Below are 27,886 nucleotides of genomic sequence, written 5' to 3'. Positions count from 1 at the left end.
AACTAGACTTATGGTGACGATTGTGGTGCAATATATTCATATGTCGAATCATGTTGCACACCTAAAATTAATATAATGTTACATGTCAATTATAACTCAATAAAAAATAAATTAATTAAAAAATATCTACCAAGGTTGGCAAGTAGGGAAGGGGCGAAAATGAAGCGAGAGTTGATAAATGTTGGAGCTGCGTGGTGGGTATTCATTATACCACTCTCTCTCATTCTTTATATGTTTGAAATTTTCCATAATAAAAAGTTGAACAAATAACTTATGAGTTTAGACAGGGCTTTAGCCCAGAGAATGCTGAACTCATGTTCCAGTGCCAGGCAAAAGCTCAAAATAGCAAACATCAGATAATAAATGTTTACCATGTACCACTTTCTGAGCTACGTGCAGTACGTGTGTCAGTTCACTCAGTCCCAGGAGCCCTGCAAAGCTGGCATTATTCTTCTCATTCCATAAAGAAGGAAACTGAGGCTAGGCAGATTACGGAACTTGCCTCAAGTCCCACTGCTTGGAAGTGGCAAAGCCAGGATTCCAGTCTAGGTTGGTCTGACTCCAAAGGCTAGTTTTTGTTTTGATTTGGTTTTGTTTGGGGTTTTGGTTTTGTGTGTGTGTGTTTACAATGCTTTAATATTAAGAACTATTTCTCACATGGTTGTTATTCAGCTTCGAAAACATTGACCGAGGGAGGACACTCAGAATTTTCTCCCTGTGCAAGATGTCCTATGTGCACATGTTTTGGCATGCTCTAAAGATCCCATGTTAGCCCCTGTTCGAGCAGGTTGGTCAGGAAATGACGTTGCTGTCTTGAGTTGTCTCTCACCTCCTTGGGAAGCCTGTCCTGATCACACAGCCCCAGCAGCTGCTCCCTGCTGATTCCTGTATCCTTTCAGACTTAGTCCAGCGCTGAGCCCTAAGCACGAGGTTGTGGGAGATGCCACTTGCTGTGCCTCCCTGAGCAACCCAGCCAGACTGCAGTTTGTTCTGTTCCATCGAAGATCACAGCTCAGAGACTCTCTTCTGTTTTTTTATCCACCGGAAGCTCCAAGAAAAGCCGCTGACAAGATTAAGACAACACTAGAGAGGCAACTGAGATATAGAAGAGACATCACAGGAAGCAGGAAACCACTCTGTCTTGAGCCGCCTACTATGTGCTTTATGACCTATTTGGTAAGTAGCATATGTGATCTTGGCTTTTTCATTGGAACAACCCTAACACAAAGGGAATATTATTCCCACCTTGAAAAACTGGAGCTCCCCGTGTTTGAGTGTGCCTAGGAGGAATGACCCAATGTCCATACTTTCCTGTGATTTTTATTATTTTCTAGCAGGGTAGCCTTCCAGCTTCCCCTCTCTGACCCTCAGTTTCTTCACGTGCAAAATGGCGGTAATCCTGCTAACTAGAAAGACTGTAGCGAGGATAAAATTAAAATGCCTAGTGCTTAAATAGACACAAGTACATATCCTCACTTGGGTGAGGGTTTACTGCCCCAGAAATGGTGGCACAAGGGTCATTTCCCAGGGGCCTTCACAGCAGCCACACTTTTCCAACTGGTGATACCGTCAGATGACACTGAGGTTCTCAGCCATGCCGTGCCTCACCCTCCCAGGCTCCACACCTCCCTTCCAACCAACTCTCGATTCACCCCCACCCTCATCGTGACCCTTGGAAGAACTACATGCAGGAGGCAGGTGTCCCATTCTGTCCTCGCCTTGACCAAGGGGAGTGGCCCCCAGAATGTTGTAGGTCACCCCCGACTCAGGAACAGAGTTCTAATTCTACCTTTACAGTTTCCTGCAGTTGTCACCTGGCTATGCCAAGCACCCTTGTCCACATGCCCTGGTAGCCCCCATTCTTCTCCTATGTAGTCTGGATCATCATTGAAATCAGATAATTAATCATATAATTAGTTGCTAAAATCTACTCTGCTGACTATGAGGGCTAAGACCATGTTGTGTTAAACACTGGATTCCAGCATCTTGTAGAGGACTAGGCGCAAGGTAGGAAATTAATAATATTTGTTAAATGTTAGAAGAATAGGGGCCGGCCCAGTGGCACAGCAGTTAAGTTCACACGTTCCACTTCGGTGGCCCGGGGTTCGCTGGTTTGGATCCCAGGTGCGGACATGGCACTACTTGGCTCACCATGCTGTGATAGGCATCCCACATATAAAGTAGAGGAAGATGGGCGTGGATGTTAGCTCAGGGCCAGTCTTCCTCAGCAAAAACAAAGGGGAGGATTGGCAGCAGTTAGCTCAGGGCTAATCCTCAAAAAAAAAAAAGATAAATGTTAGAAGGATGAAACATTTTAAATGTGTGGAGGTTTCCTCTCTACAAAGCCAGATTCTTTATCCCCACCATTTTGATCCACTATTTTGACCACAGGCAAGTCTAACTACACAGCATTGACTGCTGTTTGTTCTTTGCACTGTCAATGATGTGGCCAGTTAGTAAGCAAAGTCATGACAAGTTTATGGAACAATCAGATTAGTAATGTGATTCGCAACAAAATCCTGGAATCACTGATAAGAATTGCATGTGGCTTTATCACGCATTAGCCAAGAAATAATTACATATTGTTTTTTTAAAACTCCACTTCGCGATGAATATTACCAATAGAAAAATACCTATACAAATTAAGCTTAAATCTATACCCAGCAAAGTTGAGACTTACAAAATATGAGGAAGAGAACTAGATTTGATAAAGAAAACTCAAAGTTATGATTAATGAAATGATGTAAACAAAATACCTACAGATGAACCACGTGTTTGTAGTAAAACATACTTGGAAAATATTTAGGGTGGCCAACTCGTCCCAGTTTGCTCAGGACATTCCTGGCTTTAGCTCTGAAAGTCCCACGTCCCGGGAGACCCCTCAGTCCCAGGCAAACCAGGATGGTTGGTCATCCTAAAAATAATTGACCCTGTTGAAAGCAATTTGACTCTAATGCTTACAGCTATGTCACCTTGGGTTCTTATCTCAGTTTTCTCATTTATAAATTGGGGCAATTAATAGTACCTATATCATAGGTTCTTGTGAGGATAAACTGAGATAATGCACAGGAAGCGTCTGGTACATAGCAAATTCTCAAAACACTTAATAGTTATTAGTATTTGGTCAGAGTCATAAGCTAGTTAGTGGCCGAAGTGGAATTTCAGAATGAGAATTTTCTCTCCCCAAGGCTGCTATTTATTCCCCTCCTACACTATGCATGTTTATGCATATTGAATTTAGTAGCCAAGAACTTCTAAGGGTGATGGTTCATTCTGAGGTGCCCTGTGATTAGAAACAACACATGGCTACTAGATCATCTTTTGCACATGGGCAGATGGACCTGACCTCTAGGCCTTGAAAGGAACAAAGATATAAGGAAAGCCCCAACCACCAACAGGCCTCCATAATGCAGGAGCATTGGTTGTACCAGCAGCCAAAAACACTGGGCAAGGTTAAACTCAGACTCATCTGAATGCATAGCTAGCACCCAGCCTGGCTCATTCCGGGCTCTCAGTAACTGGCCGCCATTTTGAATGGGGAGTAGTGGCAGCTGGCCTATCTCAGGCAGATTCCAGCTAGGATAAATGAGAGACACTGGTTTGAGAAAGGAATTCTTGTTAAAACAAATAAGCAGCCAATCAAGGTGTCAAGAGCTTTCAGGCACTATTGTGTCACCATTTGGGCTTGAATCATAAAGCTGCCTCTCTATCTGGTGCCATGACTTCATTAATCCCTCCTATTTTGGTCATAGCTCTGCTATCCCTACCTTTGGTTCCTGAGACAGAAGGTAGGTCTTAGGCCCGAACCCATTCTGGAGCCGAGGAAGAAGTTGTAGGGTTGCGAGTGGATCGAGCAGATGGAAATGGGTGTCAAGAAGGGTCTCCATCCCCCATGTGGTCCTTGACAATGTTACGCCCTCTGGTCCCACCCATCTCAGCTTCTTCCCGCCTCCATCTGCTCTGACTGGGCTGCCTTTCTTCTGTCAGTGGAGACACTGAATCAACATCTCTGAGAAATCTCCATCTTTCCCCACCGGATCTTGAAGTGCTCGGTGCATACCCACCACTAACGGGCAGGCAGGTCTCTGAGGCCGGTGGCTTTAGCACCAGTTCTGAGGCCAGACAGGAGTAGGGACCTGCTGCTGACTGAGGTAAATTGCAGAAGTTCAGTGAGGCAATCAAGGTGGCCTCTAAAGGCAATTACAGGGCTAGGCCTTCCCAACGAGGGCTGCTGGACCAGACTCAACCAAGAAAGCCTGTCTCAACCTACCTGGAGACCTGCCAGGGCATCCAGAAGGTGTGCATTTAGCAAGCACATGCCACCCCTGTGGCTCTTCCCTACCGGCACTCTCGTCTGCCTCTGGTGGAGAGCTGAGCTGAGTTTCAGCTATGAATGAGGAGGTCTCTAGAGGAGAGAGCGTTTGCAGAATGAACGACTTTGTGAACAATAATTCTAGGATATTATTAAGAAAATTAGAATGCATAGACTGAAAAGGGAAGGGAGTGTTTTAAAACTGGTAAATGAGATCTCGGGGCATTGTGTCTTCTGTGGTTTGTTCAAAAAACTTGGGGACACATCCGCACAGGCCCTTACTGGGTGGGCAGGTGGGTCTGGTAGATGATGCTCGTGTATAGGTGGTGAAAATACTCCGATATGAAACGGTGGTGGCGGTGTAAAATGGCACAACTCTTAAAATCAGCTGACCGATTTAAAGAAAATCTTTACAAGTAAAGTAAACAGTAACAGTAAATAGTAAGACAAGTGGCGCTTGAACATTGCAAAATTGTGAAAGTGTCCATGAATGGGGGAGAAGTGGGAAAGATTGTCTTTAGAAATTATCCTTTCCCTCTGTCCTGCCTAATGGGATTTGAGGTCTCCTAGATAAAGGCCAGATAAAGACTCCACTTGAGGAATGCCTTGGACTCTCTCCTCCCTCCGTCTCCTGCATTCTGAACCTCAGGGCTCTGACAGGGTCCCGGAAAGTCAGGGTAAAGCTTCCCTACCACATCCTGTTGGAACATTCCATAGAAGCTACTGTTATTAGGTGTGTTCACTCTGCGGCTTTCCAAAATAAAGTAAAATAACACAGGTTTAATTTTGAAATGAACCCAGCCCTCCTCCTTCCTGCCCAATCTGACTTGAGTGTCTGCATTTAATTAATTGGGCTTGTTGCTGATCGATCAGCCAATGTGCACAAACAATTAAGTGCATTACTCAGGTACACCCATATGGGCTCCTAACCTATTATGCTTGGCAAATTTGGCCAAACAAAATTAGAGATGCCGTTTCCAAATCTGGTTCTTCCATCTCTATTGCACTCACTCTTGGTGAAAAACGTGCAGGGCAGAGTTGATTTACACATTCAGCCTTTTATGATGTTCTGATGTTTTCACCCTAGATGTCCTGGTTTTGAGAAACATGAAAACCTTCTTCCGTTCAATTTGATTCAGTTCATTTCAGCACCTATACATGGCCCCTTTGAGGACCAAGCTTCATGGGTTTCAAAGCCCCTTTCCCAGCATTCACTGTGCACTGAGCGCTCTGCAAGGTGTGCTACTATCTTGTTCTAGCTTGGTCACTTCCTGACATTTATTGCCCAGGGAATAATTTTCAGATCTATAGTCTTTTGAAATGAGTATATAGACATTTTTGAAATCAAGTCTGTTTTTGTTGTTAATGTCGTTTAATTCTATATACTCTGCTTGCCTTCCCAACAAATTCTTTGCAATTTCCTTGGAGTCTGTGAGAGTCTTCAAAAATAAAAGACTTTGGCTTCCCAGAGGTGATACCCGTCAGACCTGTGCCAAGGAGACTGGTCTTGCCCACATCTGTGGTGACTGGGTTGGGGTTTAGGGTGGAGCTGAGGCCTTGGAGAAGGAGCTGGTAATCTGGATCTCTGGGCTACAGCTCATGACATCAGGAAGTAGGAGAGTGATCTGTAGAGTTCCTTTCGTACAGCTGCAGCAGATGTCAGGCCAAAGATCTAAGTTTGTAGGAAGCAGATAAAAGGGAGCAAAGGGGAGGTGATTGCCCTCAGGGATAGAGGAAACTGCCATGTCTCCATCATCTTGCGGAAGGGAAGACCGGGGACAAAAGCTTTCATTTAAAGAAGGATTAATGCAAAATGTCTGTTCATATCCTCTGCCCATGTTTTGATGGTTTTTTTGGGTTTTTTTTCATTGAGTTGTATGAGTTCTTTATATATTTTGGAGATCAACCCTTTGTCTGATAAATGATTTGCAAATATTTTCTCCCATTTGGTGGGTTGTCTTTCCATTTTGTTCATGGTTTCCTTTGCTTTGCAGAAGCTCTTTCGTGTGATGTAGTTCCGTTTGTTAACTTTTTCTTTTATTTGCCTTACTCTAGTAGACATGGTATTCGAAACGATGTGGCTAAGACCAATGTCAAAGAGTGTACTGCCTATATTTTCTTCTAGGAGTTTTAGGGTTTCAGGTCTTACATTCAAATCTAATCCATTTAGAGTTGATTTTTGTGTATGGTGCAAAATAATGGTCTACTTTCATTCTTATGCGTGTAGCTGTCCAGTTATCCAAAGAACTTGAAATCAATGATCCCAAGAGATTTATGCACCCCTATGCTCACTGCAGCGTTATTCACAATAGCCAAGATGTGGAAGCAACCCAAGTGCACATCTATAGATGAATGGATAAAGAAGATGTGGTATGGGGCCGGCCGGGTGGCGCAGCGGTTAAGTGCACACATTCTGCTTGGGCGGCCCAGGGTTGGATCCTGGGTGCAGACATGGCACTGCTTGGCAAGCCATGCTATGGCAGGCATCCCACATATAAAGTAGAGGAAGATGGGCATGGATGTTAGCTTAGGGCCAGTCTTCCTCAGCAAAAAGAGGAGAATTGGCAGCAGATGTTAGCTCAGGGCTGATCTGCCTCAAAAAAAAAGACTGTGAGCTTGTTTCTAGGAATTGTGTTTGAATCACACTTCTTTCCCTGGCAGGCGCTTGATCTGGAGACTGGTACATGGGCTGTTCTCAAGGTTCATTGAATAAAACAAAAGTTCGTTTGAGTTCCTGGGAGGATTAAATGGTCTGGCCTTTAGGAAGCATGCAGTTTAAGACCTAGGAACCCATGAAAGTAATGCCGTGTTAAACATCTTTAGATCCTTCGAACAAACAAGGGAGGCAAAGACATGAAATGATTCCCTTGCTCCTCGGTCAGCTCCTAATCAAGCCATGGCCAGGGGAAGCGTGGGATCTGGAGATAAGGAGGGGGAGGCCCTGCCCTCCCAGAGCTCACCATTTAATGAAGGGGCACCTCAAGGAGGAAAGATATGTAGACAGACATCTCCAAGAAAGGACAGAGGAATGTGGGAAGTTCCCCAGAGTAGTAGAAGCGAAGTGGCAAAGAGCCTGTAAGCCAAGTTAGAAGGGAGGGGAAGAACCATAAATGAAGATTGGGGAGCTGCAAGAGAGAGACTCCTGAGAGTGGGAGAGAGTGGTGTAAATTAGCGCTTCTCCAAGTTGACCGTGCACCGGAGTCACCCAGGGGTCTTGTTCCAAAGCATGTTCTGACTCAGTCAGGAGAGGGTGGGGCCCGAGGTCCTGCATTTCTACAAGCTCCCGGGGGAGGATACACGGCTGGTCACGCTGGAAAGCAGGATTTAGGGTAAGGAGGGAGGAAGTCCAGGATGTTCTTGGAGGCCTTCGGCTAGAACTAAAAATGGTAAGAATGTGACATTAAAACCGTAACTGAATTCCAGAGGGACTTAAACATCAGCATAACTTGATAACATTGCTTGTTCTGGGCCTTTCCTACAAATCTAGCACTGTGGGGTGGTTTGTTTACGGTGACAACAACCAGGAAGATTTATTGAGCTACTGTTACTTACAGGCACTTTTCTAGGGGTTGGGGCTACAGCAGTGACCCACACAAACCAAAGTCCTTGCTCTGGTGGAGGTGACATTCTAGTGAGGTGTGAAAGACAATGAATATTGAAGATAATAAATAAGTAAACGATACAGTATTAGATGGTGATAAATGCCATGAAAAAACAGAGCAAGGAAACGGGGATGGGGTGGCAAGGGTGCATTTCACTTTTAAGTAAGGTGATCTGCATAAAGATATGGGGAGATAAAATGGTTAACTATGTGGGTGTGGGGGGAAGAGCATTGCAGGCAGAGGGAACCACCGGTGCGGGAGCCCTGAAGTTTTACAGAGAAGCTAAAGCCCCGAGAGGTGAGGTAAGTTTCCCAGGATGGAAACCCAGGCCCGACACGGGTTCAGATCTCAGCACTGTTCTGCCCCCCTTCTCGGTCTAGCAACATATGGTCTGTGGCTTCACGATGAGCCTCTGGCAGTAAAAATGGCTGTCACTCCTTTGCCAGGCACGGGTCACTCCCCCACTGTGCCTTCACTCTGCGGGAGGGTCGGGGAGGTGTGCACAGCCAGGCCAGGTGGAAAGGGCCCTGCTTCACCTGGGCCAGCCCTCACCCTCCGCTATCATCAGAAAGCCTCTCCATTGCTTCCTACCTGGGCTTCCTTACCATCCAGCTGTGTGACCACATGGAGTTTAGTTAACCACTCTGAACTTCAGTTTCCTCATCGACAGATGGAGATACCTCACAGAGCTGCTGGGAATATTAGATGAGAAAATGTATAAAATAGTAATGCCTACCGTTTATTAGCCATCTACCATGTTCCAGGCACTGCACTAAGTACTTTACAGATATTCTTAGTTAGTCCTTAAAGCAATTAGGTACTATTAGTGGTGTCCAATTTTTTTTTTTTTTTGGAAGATTAGCCCTGAGCCAACTGCTGCCAATCCTCCTCTTTTTGCTGAGGAAGACTGGCCCTGAGCTAACACCTGTGCCCATCTTCCTCTACTTTATATGCGGGACGCCTACCACGGCATGGCTTGCCACGCGGTGCCATGTCCACACCCGGGATCTGAACCGGCGAACCCCAGGCCGCCCAAGCAGAATGTGCGCACTTAACCGCTGCACCGCCAGGCCGGACCCAGGTGTCCCATTTTGATGATGATGAAACCGAGGCTTAGAGAGAAGTGACTTGTCTAAGGTCAGTGGTTAAGAAGTAATGAAGCTCAGAGAGAAACTTGGGAAGGTCTAGCCCCGTGGGCCATGTTCCTAACCACTTATGCTGCCTCACTGGCTCTACGCGCTGCTGTTATGATCAACAGCTAAGAAATGCATGGAACTTGAACCTTCTCTGCTGCTCATGCAGAATGATCTTTATCAGTTCTAGAAATAGATTTCTAGGACTACTTCTGGCCAATTTATACCTAAGGACTTCAGTGCTAAGAATGGTGGTAGAGAGAGAAGAGCTTATCTTCTAGTGGGAGAGAAACAGCTAATAAATATTTAAATTCATTAATTAAGATAAGCCTGGAGCATCTTCTTGTGCCAGAAATAAATTGCAGAATAAAGGAGAATGAGGAGACAAGAGCAACACAATACGTGACTCTGGATTGCCACAGAATTTGCCACAGAAGACATTTTGAAACAATTTGTAAAACCTGAATATTAGATAATGGTATTGGGTCAATGTTAAATTTCTTGAGTGTGCTAATGGTCTTGTGGTTATGAAAGAGAAGGTCCTTGTTCTTAGGGGTGTTTAGGGGTAAAATGCTGTGATGTGTTTAGGGGCAAAATGCTATGACGTCCGCAACTGACTCAAATGGTTCAGCCACCTCACCCCCCAAATTTTATACACCCATGTGGAAGATGAAGCACATTTGACAAGATGCTGACACTTAACTAATCTAGGAGAAGGGTTCATTCTACTATTCTTGCAATTTTCCATAGAGTTGAATTTGTCATAAGAAAAAGTTGAAAACACAAAAACAAATAACTTTGAATAGTGACAACTGCTGTGAGAATAGAATGGGATCATGGGATGGAGCTGAGCTCGCGAACACGATAGCGACTAGCTGTATGTATAGCTATTTGAATCTAATTTTAAGTTTATTAACATTAAGGAAACATTAAAATCCAGGTCTGCAGTCACACCTGCCACATTTCAAGTGCTCGATAGTGGGCACCAGATTGAACAGCGCAGATACAGAGATTTCCATCACGGCAGAAAGTTCTATTGAATGGTGGCAGGAAGAAAAGAGGGGCAGAAGGGAAGCCCTCGCGAGGCGATGACGCCTGGCTGAGACCTGAATGATGATAAGAAGGCGGTCTTATGCAGATCTGCGAGGCAGGGGGAAGCGTTGCCGGCAGAAGGAACTTCAGGTGCAAACATGCTGGAACTTCTGTTTTAGAGGAACAGAAAGACCAGTGTGGCTAGAAGAAGATGAACAAGAGGGAGGATGTTAAAGGAAGAAATTGTTCTGCTGGGCAGGGTGATACTTTGTGACTTACGAGGTTAGATTATAAAAGGGGATAAAACTTCTGCCTGGTTCCTGTTGACACTCACTCTTAGAACCCAGACATCATGTGAAAGGAAGCCCCAAAGAGCAGCCCATGGAAAGACCTATGTGGAGAGGGCCAGAGGCCTCAGCCTATAGCTGCGCCGCTCTCAGGTGATGGCCAGCATGCAGGTGGCTTGGAAATGGATCCTTCAGCTTCAGTGGCTCACCCCAGCTGACCCTGCATGGAGCGGAAACTAGCCATCCCACTGAACCCTGCCCAAATTGCAGAATCATGAACAAAATAAACGAATGCAGTTGTCTTAAGTTACAACACCTTGGAGTAGCTTGAATCCACAACAGCAGATAGTTGACACAGAGAGACGTGTGCAGGAGGTCACCCAGCTAGAAGTGGTGGAGAGGAGATTAAACCTAGCCCCTTGCTTTTCAGCTGCACTGAGAGTCGGCTATCCCATCTTTGCCACCTGCTAGCTGGGCAACGTCAGGCAAACTTGAATGCATAGGGGACACCCAGCTCAAGCTAGGACAATTAGTGCAGATGCTGCTGTTGGTGTGTTCAAACTCCTCAGCCTCCGCTTTGAAGTGTAAACATAATATCCTTTATCCATCTTGAAAATTTAATTTGTCACACCTGATTGAATTTGGGGGTTCCTTCTCCAGTAGGTCTCACACTTTATAGGAATCATTCGAGGAGCTTGTTAAATTGCAGACCCAGCTCCTCTCTCAGTTTTCCCAACTCTGAGCTTTGGAGTCAAGGCCTAGAGTTTGCATTTTGTAAAATATTTTTTCAACTTTATTGAGATACAATTGAAGTACACGACACAACACATATTTAAAATGGTAGTTTGATCAGTTTTGACATATGTATACACCCGTGACTCCCTTTCCGTAATTAGGATTATAAACATTTCCTTAACCATCAAAGATTACCTTATGACCGTTACAGTCCATCCTTCCTTCCACTTCCTGGCTAGGCAACCACCGATGTATTTTTTGTCAGTATAGATTAGTGTACATTTTTCAAAAAAAAGAAAAAACTTTATATATTGAAGCTTACAGTGTGTACTCTTTTCTTGTCTGACTTGTTTCAGTATAATAATTTTGAGATTCATCCATATGGTTCATGTATCAACAGTTCATTCCATTCTATTGCTGATTACTGTTTCATTGTATAAATATGTCACAGTGTATCATCTACTGATGGACATTTGGGTCGATTCCAATTTTTGGCTATTGGAAATAAAGCTGCCGTAACTTGGGTATGCTTAGATGTTGAATTGCTGCGATGTTTAATCACAGGTGATGTTTAATCTTTTTAAAAACTGCAAAACCATTTTTGCTAAGCGGTTTTACCATCTTACATCCCCAACAGCACTTAGGAGAGTGTTTCGGCTGCCCCACACCTCCGCCAACTTGGCACTGCCAGCTTTAAACATTTTAGCCAGCGGTGTGCTGAAGCCAGCTCGCACCAGCTTGTGGGAGTTCTGAGTTCAATGATATCTTGTCAGTAGCTTGAAATTGATCATGGTGAAGTGTTTACACCATAGAAATCAGGAAATGCTACTGATCCAACTTGCTCCACCTCTACCCCACCCAGAGCTGGTTGTTAAAAATTTACCTGCAAGCCATGCCACTGATTTTAGCCGCTCTGGTGGGTATGTCGAGTGGTAGCTCATTACCATTTAATTTGCATTTCCCTGATGGCTCACGACGTTGAGCACCTTCTCACTTCTTCTTTTGAGAAGTATCTGTTCAAATCTTTTGCCCATTTTCTCACAGGGTTGTCTATCTTCTTCTTATTGAGTTGTCAGAGTTCTTTTTATTCTGAATACAGATCTTTTTCCCGACATATATGTTGCACACATTTCCTCCCAATCTGTCACTTGTCCTTGTACTTTCCTTCAAAGAGGAAAAGGTTCTCATTTTAATTGAGGTCTAATTTATTGTTTTTTTCTTTTAGGATTTGTGATTACTGTGTTCTAGCTAAGAAAACTTTGCCTACCCTAAGGAAGCAGAAATAATCTCCTATAGGTTTTAAGTTTTACATTTGGGTCTATAATGCATTTTGAGTCAATTTTTTATTGATGGTTTTGGTTAAGTGTCAATATTCACTTTTTTCCATGTTCACATGGACATCTAGCACCTTTGTTGAAAAGACTTTACTTTTCTCACAAAATTGCCTTGGCGTCTGTGTCAAAACAATTGACCAAATACATGTGGGTCTATTTATGGACTCTCTAATCTGTTCCATTGATCTACATGCTTATATTTTCACTAATACTGAAACTATTTTGATTGCTGTAACTTTATAGTAAGTCTGGAAAGCAGGTAAGATAAGCTAGCCAACTCTTTTTCTCTTCTAAAATTGCTTTTGTTATCCTACACCCTTTGTATTTCCACATAAATATTAGGATCAGTTTGTCAATTTTCACTAAAAATCTTCTGGAATTTTTACTGGGATGGCATTGAATCTATAGTTCAATTTAGGGAAAAGTAGCATGTGAATAATATTGAGTCTTGCAAACCATAAAGGTGACATTTTTCCATTTATTTAAGCCTTTCTTAATTTCTCTCAGCAATACCTTGTAGTTTCAAACGTAGAGGTCCTGGATGTCTTATGTTAGATTTCTTCCTAGGTATTTAATATTTTTTTGATGCTACCATGCATGGGATTGTTTCCTTAATTTCATCGATTGTTTGATGTTAGACATGATGCAATTAGTTTTTGTATATTAACCTTGTATTCTGCAACACTGCTAAATTCATTTATTATCAGTTTTCATGCTTGTTCTTAAGACTTCCTTGGATTTTCTCCGTAAAGTGTCACAGCACCTGGGAGCAGGGATAGAGTTGTTTCTTCCTTTCTGAGTTTTATGCCTTTCCTTTCTTTTTCTTGCCTTATTGCAGAAGCTAGAATACTGCTGAACAGGAGTGGTGAAAGCAAGCATCCTTGTCTCGTTCTGCATCTCGGGGGAAAATAATTCAGTCTTTCATCATGAAGTATGATGTTAGCTATAGATTTTTTATAGATGCCCTTTAGCAGTTTGAGAAAGTTTCCTTTGATTTCTAGTTTGCTATGCATTTTTAATTTGAATGAGTGGAATTTTTTTTCAAATACTTTTCTTGCATCTATTGAAATAATCGGACAGTTTTTCTCCTTCATTCTGTTACTTTGTTGAATTACATTTACATATTGATTTCAAATATTAAACCAAGCTTTCATTCTGGGGATAAACTCTACTTGGTTGTGATGTATTATCATTTTAACATATTGTTGGATTCGATGTATTACTTCGTCAAGGATTTTTGTGTCTATATTTATGAGGAGTATCTGTAACTTTTCTACAGTGTCTTTATCAGATTTCGGTATGAAGGATATACTGGGCTCACAAAACAGCTGGGCAGCGATTCGTCCTTCTCTATTTTTTGAAAATATTTGTGTAATATGAGTGTTATTTCTTCCTTGAATGTTCAATGGAATTCACCAGTGAAACCATATGGTCCTGAAGTCTTCTTCTTGGGAAAGTTTTTGATAGCTAATTTTTTCAATAGGTATAGGGCATTTTAGATTTTTCGTTTCTTCTGTCAATTTTGATAAATTCTATTTTTCAAGACATTTATCTATTCTATCTAATTTATTGAATTTTTTAGCATAGAGGTGTTGATAGTATTTTCTTATTATCCTTCTAATGTGGTGATACTCCCTTCTTCATCTCTGATATTGGTGAGGATAGTCTTTTTTTTCTTGGATTAGTCTAGTTAGAGGTTTGCCAATTTTGTTGATTATGTTTAGAAAACCAAATATGGGCTCTGCTAATTTTCTGTGTTGTCTCACTGTTTCGTATTTCACCAGCATCTGGTCTTATCATTATTATTTCCTGCTTTATATTATTTGATTTACTTTGCTCTTTTTTCCTATTTCCTTAAGATGCAACCTTAGGTCATTGACTTTAGACATTTCTTCTTTTCTAGTATAAGCATTTAAAGCTACAACTTTCCCTATGAACACTGCTTAACTGCAACCCATGAATTCTGATATGTCATATTTTTGTTGTCTTTTAATTAAAAGTATTCTCTCATCTCCTTTGTAATTTAGTCTTTGGTCCATGAATTACTTAGTGATGTGTCATTTAATTTCCAGATATTTGGGGTTTTCGCAGATATCTTATTACTATTGGTTTCTAATTTAATTCCATTGTGGTCAGAAAATACTCTTTGCATGATTTTTTTTTTTGTTTTAAATTTATTGAGACCTGTTTTATGGCCCAGGATGAGGTCTTTCTAGACAAATGTACCATGGGTACATCCCTAGCTGGATGATTACTTAATCTTTCTGGTCTCAGTTTCCTCATCTATAAAGGGGGGTGATGGCAATAGTATTTACCTCAAAGGGCTGGTATGAGGATTAAAACAGGTAACATGAAAAGTACCAAGCACAGTGGCTGGCATATAATGCACATTCAATAAATGTTAACTCTATGATCAGTACTATTCTTACTCAAAAGGTCAAAATCCTACTAGAGGAAAACAAGCTTGGTTCTATTCTGGGCTCCGCCAGGGTGTCCTTAGGGCTCCCCAGTCAAATAGCTCCTCTGTTAAAATAGCTCCAGAGTCTTCCCACTGCCTTCTGAGCAAATGCAGAATATCCTCGTCTGTGGTCCTTGGGGCCCTGTGCACCCCTGCCCCTACTGACCTCACTGACCGCCTCTCCTCCACGCCCCCTCAGGCTCACCCTCACCAGCCACCCTGATCTTCAACAGTCCTTCAACACTGCAAGAGGAACCTTTCCTGCTCTGGGCCTTTGCATATGCTGCTGTCTCCATCTGGAAACTTCTCACTCTCACATTCTCACCTTGCTAACTTCTGCTCCCCCTTCACACCTGTCTTAGTCCATTTGGGCTGTTATAGACTGGATGGCTCACAAACAACTGAAATTTATTTCTCATAGTTCTGGAGGTTGGAAGGCCAGGATCAAGATGCTGGCTGATTGGCTATCTAGAGAGGGCCCACTTCCTGTCACAAAGAGGGCCATCTTCATATTGCATCCTCACATGGTGGAAGGGGCAAGGAAACTCTCTAGGGTTTCTTTTACAAAGGTACTAATCCCTAATCACCTCCAGAGGCCCCATTTCCACACACCATCACATTGGGCGTTAGGTTTCAACGTATGAATATTGAGGGAGAAACAAACATTTCATCTATGACACCACCTCAGCTCGAATGTGGCCCTCTCTGACAGCACAATCAGTATTCAGTCCATTCGCCGTTCTCTTTTCTAACACCACGGTTTTTCCTTCAAAGCATTTAGCACAGTCTCTATGTGTACACTCTTCCCCGCTAGACCATGTGCACCAGGAGGGCGGGACTTCACCTGCCATCCAGAGTCTAGCACTGTGCCTGGAAAGGAGAGTAGTCAGTCAGTAAACACCTGAAGAGTGAATGACTGTTCTAAATGCCGGGAAAGGGACCCAGACAAGTCATTTTACTCATTTGTGCTTTATTTTCCTCATGTGTAAAATGGGTGCCATCATCCCTCCCTCAGTGTTATGGAGAAAAATTTTTTTGCGTATGTTCAGTATAAGTTTTAAAAGACATCCAGAGAGGGGCTGGCCCCATGGCCAAGTGGTTAAGTTCACGTGCTGCGCTTCGGCGGCCCAGGGTCTCACCGGTTCGGATCCTGGGCACGAACATGGCACCACTCGTCAGGCCATGCTGTGGCGGTGTCCCACAAAGCACAACCAGAGGCACTCACAACTAAAACATACAACTATGTCCTGGGGGGCTTTGGGGAGAAGAAGAAGAAGAAAACAAAAAAAAAGACTGGCAACAGATGCTAGGTCAGATGCCAATCTTTAAAAAAAAAAAAAGACATTCAGAGAAATACTCAAACAAGAAAGCCACCGTATAGTGTACAAATGTCCAATGTCACGTTATAGAAGTGAAAACTTTTAGAAGCGGTGTAAAACATCACGCACAGAGAGCTGATTAACCAACAATCACAGCACATCCACACAACACAGGACCGTGCAGCTGCTTAAAAACGTGCAGCTCCTTGTGACAGAAAGCTATGTCAGAGAGAAATGAAGCTGAAGAAGAGCGTACCTAGTAAGCACTCTCTTTAAAAATGCACATTTTCTAAAACAGGAAATTTTTGGCCGTGTTTCTTTCTTGGGGATGAGACTGGAAACGAGGAGAGATGTACTTCTCACTTTAAGCTGGTTTGGAATTTTTACTATGGGCGTGGATTACTTTTGTAAATAATTAATTCATTAATGCTGCTCAGCTGGTGGTGAGCAGTCAGTCGGTGAGCAGGAGGAGAGCAGGGCTCCTCCCCTCACTCTAGACGCCCAGTGCTGAGCTCCAGATCCTTTGACAGCACCGCACAGGCCCAGAGCTGAGGGCCAACATGTCGCTCAGCAGGCTTCCCCATCCTGGCCCATTCCCCATGCCTTCCCCCAGACCACTGCAGCCACTTCGAAAAACAAAACAGACAAAAGCAGCCCTTTCTGGGTGGTGAGGGCAGGTGGGCGGAGGCAGCGGCTGGCAGCCGGGAGCCTGATTTCCTACCTCGGCTCCGATGCCCTTCTGGGAGGGTTCTCCAGACAGCCCTGGCTGCAGCTGGTGCCACGGGTGCCGGGCCTAAGGAGTCAGCAATAAATCATTAGCAGATCGGCCCACAGATCACTTGCCCTTTTGGGGCGCTGCCTGGCACTTCCCAAGAGGAAGAGATTTATCAGCGTTTGGCTGGCTGCCCTGCGCTCACGCAATCGCAGGCTCCCAGCAGGTCAAGCCCGGTGGTTCCTCCTCCTCAGACACAGGGCTGTGCCAGACGAGGCCCAAGAAAACCAAAAGAAGGTCACGGGCTCAGGAGACACAGTAAGAAACACTCGGCATAGTCCCTGCCAATAAGACCAGGGGTTCCTGGGTATCCCGGGAGGGGGGCAGGTGAGAAGAGTAAGACAGCCCTGACTCTGACCGCATGAACTCTGGACAGCCCTCAGGCCCAGGCTCACGCCATCCGCTCGGCAGAGAGCAGGCCCTGCCCCTCATTTTCCCTGTAACCAAAGGTTGGCCTCACTTTGATCTCTGTTCTTCCCTCTCGCTGTTCACACTGGGACGGCGCCTTCAAGAAGCTATCCCAGGGCAATTTTCCACCTTTGAAGTCCCCGGAAAGCCCTGCCAAGAGCTGTTCTGGTTTGAGGAGGCTGCTGGGGCAGGCAGCCGGTGCCGTTGCCTCAGAGGGTGCCAGAACTGGAACATCAAGACATCAAAAGCGAAGGTGGCAGTGGAGCGATGAGTAAGCTCAGCTGCAGACTTTGCCCTGGCTCAGAGGCCTTCTCCCGGCCTCCCAGCCGGCGGTGGAGCCGGATCAGGGAGCTCAGCTCAGACAGCCTGGAGACCTGCCTGGGAGGAAGCCTGTGGATGCTTCCAGGGCATTGCCCTGTGTCCCCGCACCTTGCGAAGGGTGCTGATCACTCGGAGAGCCCCCAGGTGCATAGCCTTTGGCAACTCCCCTCCTCTCTCTTGTCCCCAGTTTCTTGATCTGTCAAATGAGAAGGTGGGATCGACCCCGAGATGATCAATGGCAGCCCACGGGCCACCTCAGGCCCACAGACTTGTTTTGTTTTGTCCACATGGGTGTAAAGAAAAAAGAAAAGTTGTAAATTATTTCCAACTTTTAAAAATTAGGAGATTTGATGCTAATTTCTACATTTTTGGATTCTTTGCAAAGAACGGAAAACGTGGCAGTGCAGGGCGTGCTATCCAAGATGGCAAACATTGGGCACGAGATGAATAGTAGCTGGGGAGCTGCTGCCTTTGCAAGAAACCTAAATTCCAATTGACAGCCCCACCCCAGCCTGGGGTTTTCATGCCAAGGAACCATTTGAGTCTGGGGCCCCTAGACTAGATAGTTTCATTTTATCTCAAGAGATGTGTTGCAGGAGCCCTTACCGTGTACCACAGACTGCCCTAGAAAGACAAAGGTGAAACAGGTAGACGTGGCGTAGCCGCTTCCCTCCTAACAGTCACAGATGAAAAGCACACAGAGGTTTCTCGAAGTGTGTTTTATGGACGCCTGCTAACAGAGTCACGTGAAGATGCTGGTTAAGATGCAGAAATGCCTGCGTCCAGACCCAAATCTGCTAAATCAGACTGTCTGGGGGTGGAATCCGGAAATCTGCATTTTTAGCAAACTCCCCAGGGGGACCTCTTCACCACATTAAAGGCTTTGAAGCATCGGTGGGAAAGATGCTCCATGGCGATTTGCAGCTGTGAGACCTCGAATCCAATGCACTCGCTGGGGCCTCGAGGAAGGGAAGCATTTATGGGCTGCCCCATCTTCCAGGGAGTGTGGTAAGCCCTTTCCATCCATCATTGCATTTCATCCGCACAACAACACCAAGAGTTGGGTACTATTATTACCACCATTTAACAGGTGGGAAAACTAAAGCACAAGGAGATGGAGAAATGTGTGTTCAATCACGCAGCTCGGGGCGGAGCTGGAATTCACACCTGGGACTGACTCCAAAGTTATTGCGTAAGAACACAGCTGCTAATATCTTCCCTTTCCAGCTGAGACCAAGAAGGAAATTGTAATTGAAAGCAAACCAGGAGAGGGGAGCCACGTTTGCACTGACGTGTAATAGACAAATCTGTGCAACTGAAGTTCAGGACCAAGTGGTGAGCCTAGAATACATTGGCATCCAGAACCACCTCCACTAAGCCTGGCTTCCGTAGCATGCCAGGGACTCACGGCTCTGGGGATTACTGCTCAGTGCCATGTGACATGAAGTTTTGGCAAAATAATTTGTAATATGATCATAGTAGCTGAGCCCTCTCGCTGGCCTGTGGGTGGCTTTGAGCGACTTCTGTCCAGATTCACAGAGGTTGGACCACTTGTCCAGAGAATCTGAAATCAGAAACTGAGATCCATCAGCTTTTGCCACCAAACTCAAGGGTTTTGTTACTGCTGCTGCTGTTTCTTTCTTTGGTTGTTGGCCGGGGCTGGGGTGGGGGGCGGGGATTGGTGCACGTCGGGTGGTAGGGTTGTAATGAATTTCCTTGCCACTGGCCCTTTCTCTGCCTTTATTCTAGGTCTGCACCATGTGGACCACAAAAGTTGTTGCCCCTTAAAAAAGCCTCTTGATTCCAATAAGATAAACAAACAACAAATAGACACACAAAGGTAGAGTCTTCGAAAGCTGAGCCAGGAGCCAATCTACTGAGCAGATCATCATTTGTGGGGACAGCGAGGAGAGGAGCAGAGAACAGCTTTCACAGCTCGTTCACAGCAACAGCCACGCAGGATGACTCCGACAGTCGTGGAGTAACCAAGGCCTGGAATGGATTCAGTTTTGTTATTCTCAAAACTGTGTTTCTTTGGGTGAGTTGCTTCACCCAAATCTCTGAGCCTCAGTTTCCCTATCTGGAAATCTTGTCAGATAGTCTTTAAGACCATTCTAGTTCAAACATTCTGTGAGTCCAGTGCCTGGTAGACACTAAGTGGAAAGAAGGGAGGGAGGCAAGGAGGAAGAAATCAATCCATCTCTGCAGATCTGCCTTTCATAGAGGCAAGGCTGAGTGTATTTTCCATCATTTGCATTTCTACCTCCAAGGACACTGCCTCTCTCTAGTGAGTATATGCTCTGAATTAAATTGTTGATCATTTTAATAAGCCCTGCCTCACCCTCCCACTGAAATGCCACTTTTTAGCCTGTGTTGTCACCAAAGAAAATACGTCAATTAGAGGACCTTAACAAGACTGCTTCTGAAAAGAACATGGAAACTGTCAGCTGCAGTCAGTTAGACCTGTAGGCTGCGTGGGTGGATTTCCAGATAGGAAAAGAATGGGAAAAGCCAGCAGGCTCCTCATCTCTGAGAAGAAAGCCTTTGACAGTGACACCCAAGATGTGTCACAGCATCTAGCTGTCTCTCTGGGGAAGTTGGGGTGTTCAGCCCTGGCCTAACCTGCAAGATTCTTTCCCCACCAAAAGGCGCAAAATCCGAATGCCTTGCTCCTTGCCGCTGGATAGGAGAGCCAGAAGTCAGAGCAAAATCATGGCACTGCAAGGCCGTGAAATAACTGGAGATACTGTTCTTGAGAAAGTGAGTGATGGGCATCCTGCAGAGTGTTTTGGAAGAAGCGACCTCTTCTATGAATACAGCGCATCATGCCTGAGTGATTGTGGGTAGACCCCGGGGAATTTCTTCACACGGTATGTCAGTTGGGGGCCTGCCAACCTCTTCAAATGAAGCTAAAATTGCCTTGTACGTTGCAATCCCACAGCTGATGAAAATCTAGTTCTAGCCCAGATTTCTACTCACCCCCACAATTTGCATCCCCCACAAGTGTGTATGCTGATATCCTGCTCCTCCGTATCTTAGGAGGTGACCGTATTTGGGAATAGGGACTTACAAGGGTAATTGGGCCATCCTGGAATAGAGGGGACGACTACTCCAATCTGATAATCCAATATGACTGATGTTCTTACTAAAACAGGAGTTTGGAGACAGACACACACACGGAGGATGCCACGTGGGGAGGCAGAGATTGGAGTGATGCTTCTATAAGTCAAGGAATGTCAAAGATGGCCAGCAAACCACCAGAAGAACCTCACAAAGAACCGATGCCGCTGACACCTTGACCTCAGACTTCCAGCCTCCAGAGCTGTGAGACGACGCCTTTTGTTGCTTAAGCCACTCAGTTGCGGTGCTTTGTTATGGCACCCCTCACAATCTTCTCCACCCCACTCCACCCCTACAGAGGAGACAACGGGGTTAAGGGAGCTTTGCTTCTCCAGGACCCCTGCCCCCGGGCGCTCTCCTCCTGCACCCTCTCGGCTCCCAAAGTGCCCTGGAAGAGCAAATTCTTCTGCACATTCGTTACAGAGCAGCTTCTCACAGCCTCTGAGGACTTGGCACCTGATGCCACCTAGCTCCTTGGGAAAGTCTCCTTCTTCCCAAACTCTTTTAAACATATTTCTCCAGGCAAAGCTATTCTCTCCCTAATTGGCACAAATTATTAAGAAAATCAATTCTTTTCAATCTCGTTAAAACAAGGAAAATATTGACCATATTAGTCTTCTATTGCTGCATAACAAATTAGCACAAATTTAGCAGCCTAAAACAGCACAGACGTGTGTTTTAGCTAAGTCCTCTGCTGAGGGTCTTGCAAAGCTGCAGTTAAAGGGTTGGCTGGGCTGTGTTCTCATTTGCAGGCTTGCTGGGGAAGAATCTGCTTCCAAACTCACTTGGGTTGTTGGCAGGATTTATTTCCTTCTGATTGGAAGGCTGAGGGCCCCAGCCTCTTGCTGGCTGTTGGCTGTTGGCTGAGAGCTGCCCTCAGCTCCTAGAGGCCCCCTGTGGTTCCTGGCCATGTGGGCTTTCCCACATGGCTGTTTAGCTCATCAAACCAGCAAGGAGCACCTCTAGAGCGAGTCAGCTAGCAAGATGGAATCTTACATAGTGTAATGGGATCACAGGAGTGATGCTCTATCACTTTTGTCATTCTATTGGTTAGAAAGAAGCCACAGGTCCTGCCCACACTCAAGCAGAGGAGATTACGCAAAGATGTAGGGGAGGAAGGGATCACAGCGAGGCACCTTCAGGTCTGTCTGCACACGACAATGTATGAGTCATCATTGGTTATTCCCCAGCAGCTATCCCAGCCCTGAACTCCAGGGGTGAGTCTGATCAGTCCAAAGACAACCCTTTGCCATGACTGGTTTGGGGGAGAGCATGTGACCCAACTCTGGCTACAACGATGTGAGAAGTCTACTGAGCAATTTCTGCAGAAAATTTCCTTACTCCTAAAATGGAACTAGGGAGGGTGATGGTCTCTCTTTAATTCCTCAGGATGCTTTGGTGTTTAGTTGAAACCTTCGATCTGCAGCAACCATCTTGATGCCAGCCTGAGGGTGAAGCTAGTTCTAAGGATGGAAAGATGGAAAGTGAAAAGAACATAGATCTCTGATGTCATCATTTGGCTGCTGAATGCACCATCTCCAAAGCCCACTCTGTATCTGTTAAACCTTGAGTTAGGTTTGCTGTTACTTGCAGCCAAATGCATCTTAATACAATAGGACTCTCCTAGGGCAAAACAGCATGGGACCCATAGCAACATTTGAATGGAAAATCCTCAGTTCCATCAGTGAGATATAGATTAACCTGGCTACATTTTTATGGGATATTTTGTGGGCAGGAACTGGACAATAATGTCAGTACTCTACGGTACTTTATAGCTCCTGCATATAATCAGGTCAGGCCAACTGTTTGCAGGCAGAATGCACTCTTCTGTGCCTTCCGAGCTGATCATTCTCCATTAATCTAGAGGCAGGATAGTCAGCGTAACCGCACTGGAAATTTATTATATTGAGTGAGACATGAAGATAAATGTCACTGGCCCAGAAATAATTCATTCATTCTTAAGAGGAAAGGAGAGAAACTAAGGCTTATTGAATGCCTACAAAGTACCTACTATGTGCTGGGACCCTTACATAGGCTTTCTGTTATTCCTGACCATACTACACAAAGGTTATTTTGCCTGTTTTGCTGATGAGGGACCTCGGGCTCAGAGGAGGACACACACACACGTCAGAGCGTGCTGCCACTCAGCATACATTCTCTGTCCTTTCAGAATGTGTTGCTCTGTTTTAGGACGTGATTGGCCCAGGATGGTTTACTCTGGTTGGCACTCCCCAGACCTGAAGTGGAGTGAGAATGTCCTACCCAAGCACCAGCAAGGAGAGCCTGAGCCTCTTATTGAGCATTTTAAGGCCATTGAAGTTCAGAGATCACATCCAGGTGCCTTATCCCGTTTGCTGTCATTAGCTCCATTTCACAGATGAGTTGATTGAAGCTCAGCAATGTTATGTCACTTGTTCAAAACCACTGAGCTCCTTAAAACAAAAAAAAAGACAAACGAAAAAAAACCCACTGAGTTCCTAGAGGCAGATTTTTCCGGGATGGATTCAAGCCCTGGTCTCTTATTCCAGCGCCCATCCCACCGCCAAGTAGCTCCTTTCTCCTCCCTGAAAGTTGGCAACAGAGCACCTCTGTCAAAGTCACCCAGAGGAGGCAATAAGGCTCATAGGCACAGGGCCACGTTCCCCCTGGAGTGGAGCAGACATGTGTGCTAGACCAAGGAGTGCAGGTTCTCGAGAGGGTCCCAGAGAGCCAGTGGAAACTGCTAATTGCTTGTTGGTTCAGATAAATGTTATCTCTTTACACTGCTGTCAGGGCTTTCTGCGGCACAAAATGCAAGCTATGTAGTGCAACCTGTTTGCCGTTTTGTCTTTGCATCAGCAAGCTGACAGCAAAGTATGTTACACAGGTATCATAAACCTATTCAGCTCATGTACCAGAAAGCACTTGCTCTGCTTCCTTCCTGTGCTAATTCAAAGTTAGTTATTTATTTCAATGTTTATTGAGGGTCCGGGTAGGCAAATTGCTGGGCTAGTTCTATGGTGAATTTCACACGGGTTCTCCGTGCGTACTTTTTTTTTGGTGTGGTTATTAATGCTTTCTTGTTATTTTGATGGGGGAGTCTTTCGATCCTTAGACATTTAATTATTTTTATAATTCATACATGCATATAGTAAAACGTTCAAACAGTTTTACAGTGATGAGCAACTCTTCCTTTTGCCGCTGAGCCCCAGGCAGCCAGTTCCCCTCCCTAAAGGCGGGTATCATGCTCAGTCCCAGGCTGCTTTGTGCAAACACAAAGCGAGGACTATCCGTGCTGTTCAGCCCTAGACTGTGTTGTCTTTGAATAACTATAAGATCGTTTATTCAACCTGATCCCTATTAATGGACATTTAGATAGTTTCCATATTTTACTCAACATTTAATCTTAGCATTAATCTTCTTGTATTAATGCCTTTGCTCATGGTTGCAAGTATAAGTGGGGAGAAATTCCTAGAATCGTTGGATCAAAAGACAAGCACATTTTAATTTTAACAGCCAGAACCCGGTGGCTTTCCTAAGAGATGGTGAGTAGGTTTCACTTCCTCAAACTGAGGCGAGCTTGCCTGTTTCCCCACAAACTCGCCCAAGAGGAATTATCAGTCTTCCAATTCTCTGCCAATCTGATAGCTGCAAGGGCATCTCTTGTAGTTTTGATTGCGCTTTTCCCATTATGAGATTGAACAGCAGACGATCTCTATTTTGCTCTGAGTTTTAATCTTAAAATACCCTAAATCCTCTTAGAAGTAGGTAGGGTCGGATCTTAAATCTAGATGGATTTACGTAATGGGTCTATGAAAATAAGTCATGGAGGGGATCAGGCTAAGTGTGAGGCCTCTCCCTCAGGCCCCAGCCCGTTCCTGATCCCTGCCCCCCTTGCAGGGCGTGTCCAGAGCCAGGCTGCGCCTGCATCATGCGCACACTCCTGGGCCACACCCCAATCTGGGCAGTCTGGCCTGGGGACCCCCTCAGGCCCTGATGCTCAGAGATCAGATTGGTAGATAGGTGGTGAGTGTGGCCCAGAGCACTGCATCCTGAGTAAAGGGATCGGGGAGTCCCACACGGATCCCTCCTAAATGAGGTCCTGGGGCGAACCTTCTAGTGTTCTCTGATCAGGTCCAACAACATGGCCCCTCCCCTTTGAGGGAGCATGGGCCCAGTTCAGCAAGAAGAGTAACATTTTGCTTTTGCATACTGTTCTAATCACAGCACATTTTCTTATCTAATTCATTTCACCCTTTGCAACCAGTGAGATGGGGATTATTAGCACACCCTATACAGATGAGGAAACTGAAGCTCAGAGAGGATTGGCAACCTGCCAGTGGTCACACAGCCGGTCAGTGACACAGCTGAATTCAAACCCAGGCCTGTCTGACTCCTGGGCAGGGACCTACAGCTACCATCTAAGGGCAGGTCCCAGGTGGTCTCCATCCTGGGCCTGAGATGCTGGAGTAGCCTTCCTGGGCCACATGGGGAAGTCTGACCAAACTATGGCCTGAACCTGCCCCTGGCCCAGGTCTTTTCACACCCAGGGCATCTCAACACTCGCAGCACCCTGGCAAATGGGGATTCACGCTACCATTTTAATTAAGGGTAGAGATGGAATTGGGATCCAGGCTGACCTGACTCCAAATCTTGTACTCCTTCCCCTCCCCACCCCCGGGAAAGCAAGGAGCTCCCCAATAAGTGAGAATCCATTCCCACAACACACGTGCTGTGGGAACACTGGCCACTTTGCCCCTCTGGCTGAGAGAAAGGGGTCTCTTGAGAGGCCCCAGGGTTATGTAGGCAGAGAAAGCGGGTTTGAAGACCTCGCCGTCCATCTGGACTTTATCAGCGTCTTTCCTGGGTAAGATTACAGTGAACGATTATCTGTAGATCTGGAGCCAGCAGGGACTTTGAAGGCCCCAATTGCCAAGGGGGCAGTGAGCTGGGGGAGGGCCTGGAGATGCAGAAGATGAAAAAGCAGCCCAGGCATCTTATCTTCCTGCTGAAATCAAACAGGCCGTGCGGGGCCAGGAGGGAGAGCGTTACCCGTCTGCAAGGCAGACGGTCTGGTCCTCGGCCCTCGCTGGCCACCAAAGGGTGGACGGGGACCCAATGAAGGCCCCCCGCTGTCTTCTCATCCTCTCACCCTCCTCTTCGTTTTCTTTGTTCATTCATTCACTCTTCGTGCATTCGCTTCCATCCTTTAGCCCATTCGTTCTATTAGCGGACCTGCCTGGAGCTTTCACTGAGCCAGGCGCTTTGCAACCGTCCTCCCATTTAATCCTCCCAGTGAGCCTCTGGGAGAAGGGCCCAAGTCAGCCCCATTTTACAGATAAGGAAACCGAGGCCAAGAGAGGTTAAGTAGTTGGCCTAGGATCCCACAGCTAGTAAATGGCAGAGTCTGGCTTCTCTTAAACCTTCAAGCATTCATTTTTCCATTTTTCCTTATCCCTATAGAATTCATTTACTTATTTATTCAGTTTTCTACTTTCCCATTACTTGTTCATTTTAAAATTCCGTCTCCCAGGGCCTGCCTGGTGGTGTTAAGTTCACGTGCTCCGCCTCAGCAGCCTGGGGTTCGCGGGTTCAGATCTCAGGTGTGGACCTACACACCGCTCGTCAAGCCATGCTGTGGCAGGGTCCCACATACAAAGTGGAGGAAGATTGGCACAGATGCTAGCTCAGCAACAATCTTCCTCACGAAAAAGAAAAATTCCATCTCCCCTTTTTATGCATTCCTTCTATCCTTCCCTTGTCCTCCTGTCTCTTTCTCCCTTCCATGACCTTTACTGAGTGCCTACTGGGTGCCTGGCCACCAGGACATCAGGCCAAGGGGCTCCTGACAGATGGCTTCTGGGAAAAGAGATAGGAGACCCCTTATCTGTGATCAACCTCCTCAGACGGGGCTTTGGGGCCAGCCTCCTGTGCCTGACTTGTCCCAGTGTTGGCCCAAAAGTGTATGCTTGGTGATATGGTTCTAGAGATGTCTTTGCCAAACCAGCCTTGAGTGTGACTTGAATGGAAATCCAAATGGCTTGGGAACGAGGGGGCGACTTCCTGCGGTTTCAGGCGCTGAACAAGGCTCTCCTTTTCCTGGCAGTTCTGACCTCCGTTCCTTCAGCGGACATCAGTGAGGACCTGTTCCCTCTTCCCACCCCCACAAGCTACCCGGTGGTCCCTCTGTTCCTCTAGCCATCTCTGCTTTCATGCCTCCCTCCCCTCTAGACCGCTCACTGCTAGAGGCGGGAATTTGGCATCAAAGAGTCTCTGTTCCCAACCCTGGCTCCATGACTTCTGGGCCCGTCTTACTCGCCGCTTCTCCTCGTACCTAACGCAGGGCCTGGGACAGACTAAATGCAGATGCACACAGGACTGAATGGGATGGGAGCGTCTTTCTCTGTAACACTATACTCACTGTAGTGGACAATGTCACGGATGCCATCGTCCTTCGTCACGTCACTTTCATTTCTACTTGGGAACCCCAACTCCTCCGTCAGGTACAGTCGTAATGTGGCTGTCACCCACAGTGCCCGCCGCTGGCCTCGTAGTCTCGGGTGCACGTGTGAGCTGGGCTAGGAGAGTCAAGTTCTCTCTCCCTGGACTTGGAATCTTAAGTCCAGTGACACGGAGAAAGCAAAAAAAAAAGGAACAGTTAGACCACGTTTCCTCCCGCCGCCGCTGAGGCTGTCCACTAGTTCTGGCTCTCTCCACCTCCAGAGAACCATAGTTTCTATCCTTTTCCAATTCTAGCTTCCTACCCATTTTGTGAACTGCTCAGCATCCTTCCAATACGTTCCTTCTCTGCAGACATTCAATTAGCCAGTGAATGTCTGTTGCTTTGCGTGCAAAGAACAAACCCTGGATGATGCCCCGGCGCATGGTTTCCAATGCCAGCCGCTGAAGATCTGACTAGGAATGCCCATTTCGCCTCATTGATTGCCTTGCCCGTTGCCTTTTCTGGAAGTGCTCTGAGCTGCCCTCTTTCGGTCCCTGCAGCACTGCCTCTCCCGCCTACCAAGCAGCCTCAGTGCCCTCCCCCCCCCCCCCCCCCCCCCCCCCCCCCCCCCC

At 45.9% G+C, this 27,886-nt stretch overlaps 1 long non-coding RNA gene across 3 annotated transcripts in view; it reads left to right on the top strand.

Annotated features, from left to right (window-relative positions):
• The first annotated feature begins 419 nt into the window (after positions 1-419).
• LOC124241561 (uncharacterized) overlaps positions 420-27,886 on the top strand; it is a 54,893-nt gene continuing 27,426 nt past the window's right edge. For 2 of the 3 annotated variants that reach the window (XR_006889248.1, XR_006889250.1), the window contains exons 1-2: positions 420-549; positions 1,049-1,176. This is a non-coding gene — a long non-coding RNA (uncharacterized LOC124241561). Of the gene's footprint in view, positions 550-1,048; positions 1,177-13,273; positions 13,375-27,886 lie in introns of those variants that run through there. The other variant, XR_006889249.1, reaches the window with a different exon arrangement.

This window comes from Equus quagga, chromosome 7, assembly GCF_021613505.1.
Source record: "Equus quagga isolate Etosha38 chromosome 7, UCLA_HA_Equagga_1.0, whole genome shotgun sequence".
Lineage (NCBI taxonomy): Eukaryota > Metazoa > Chordata > Mammalia > Perissodactyla > Equidae > Equus > Equus quagga.
The sequence above is the reverse complement of the archived record's forward strand: the minus strand, read 5'-3'. Positions and strand labels throughout refer to the sequence as shown.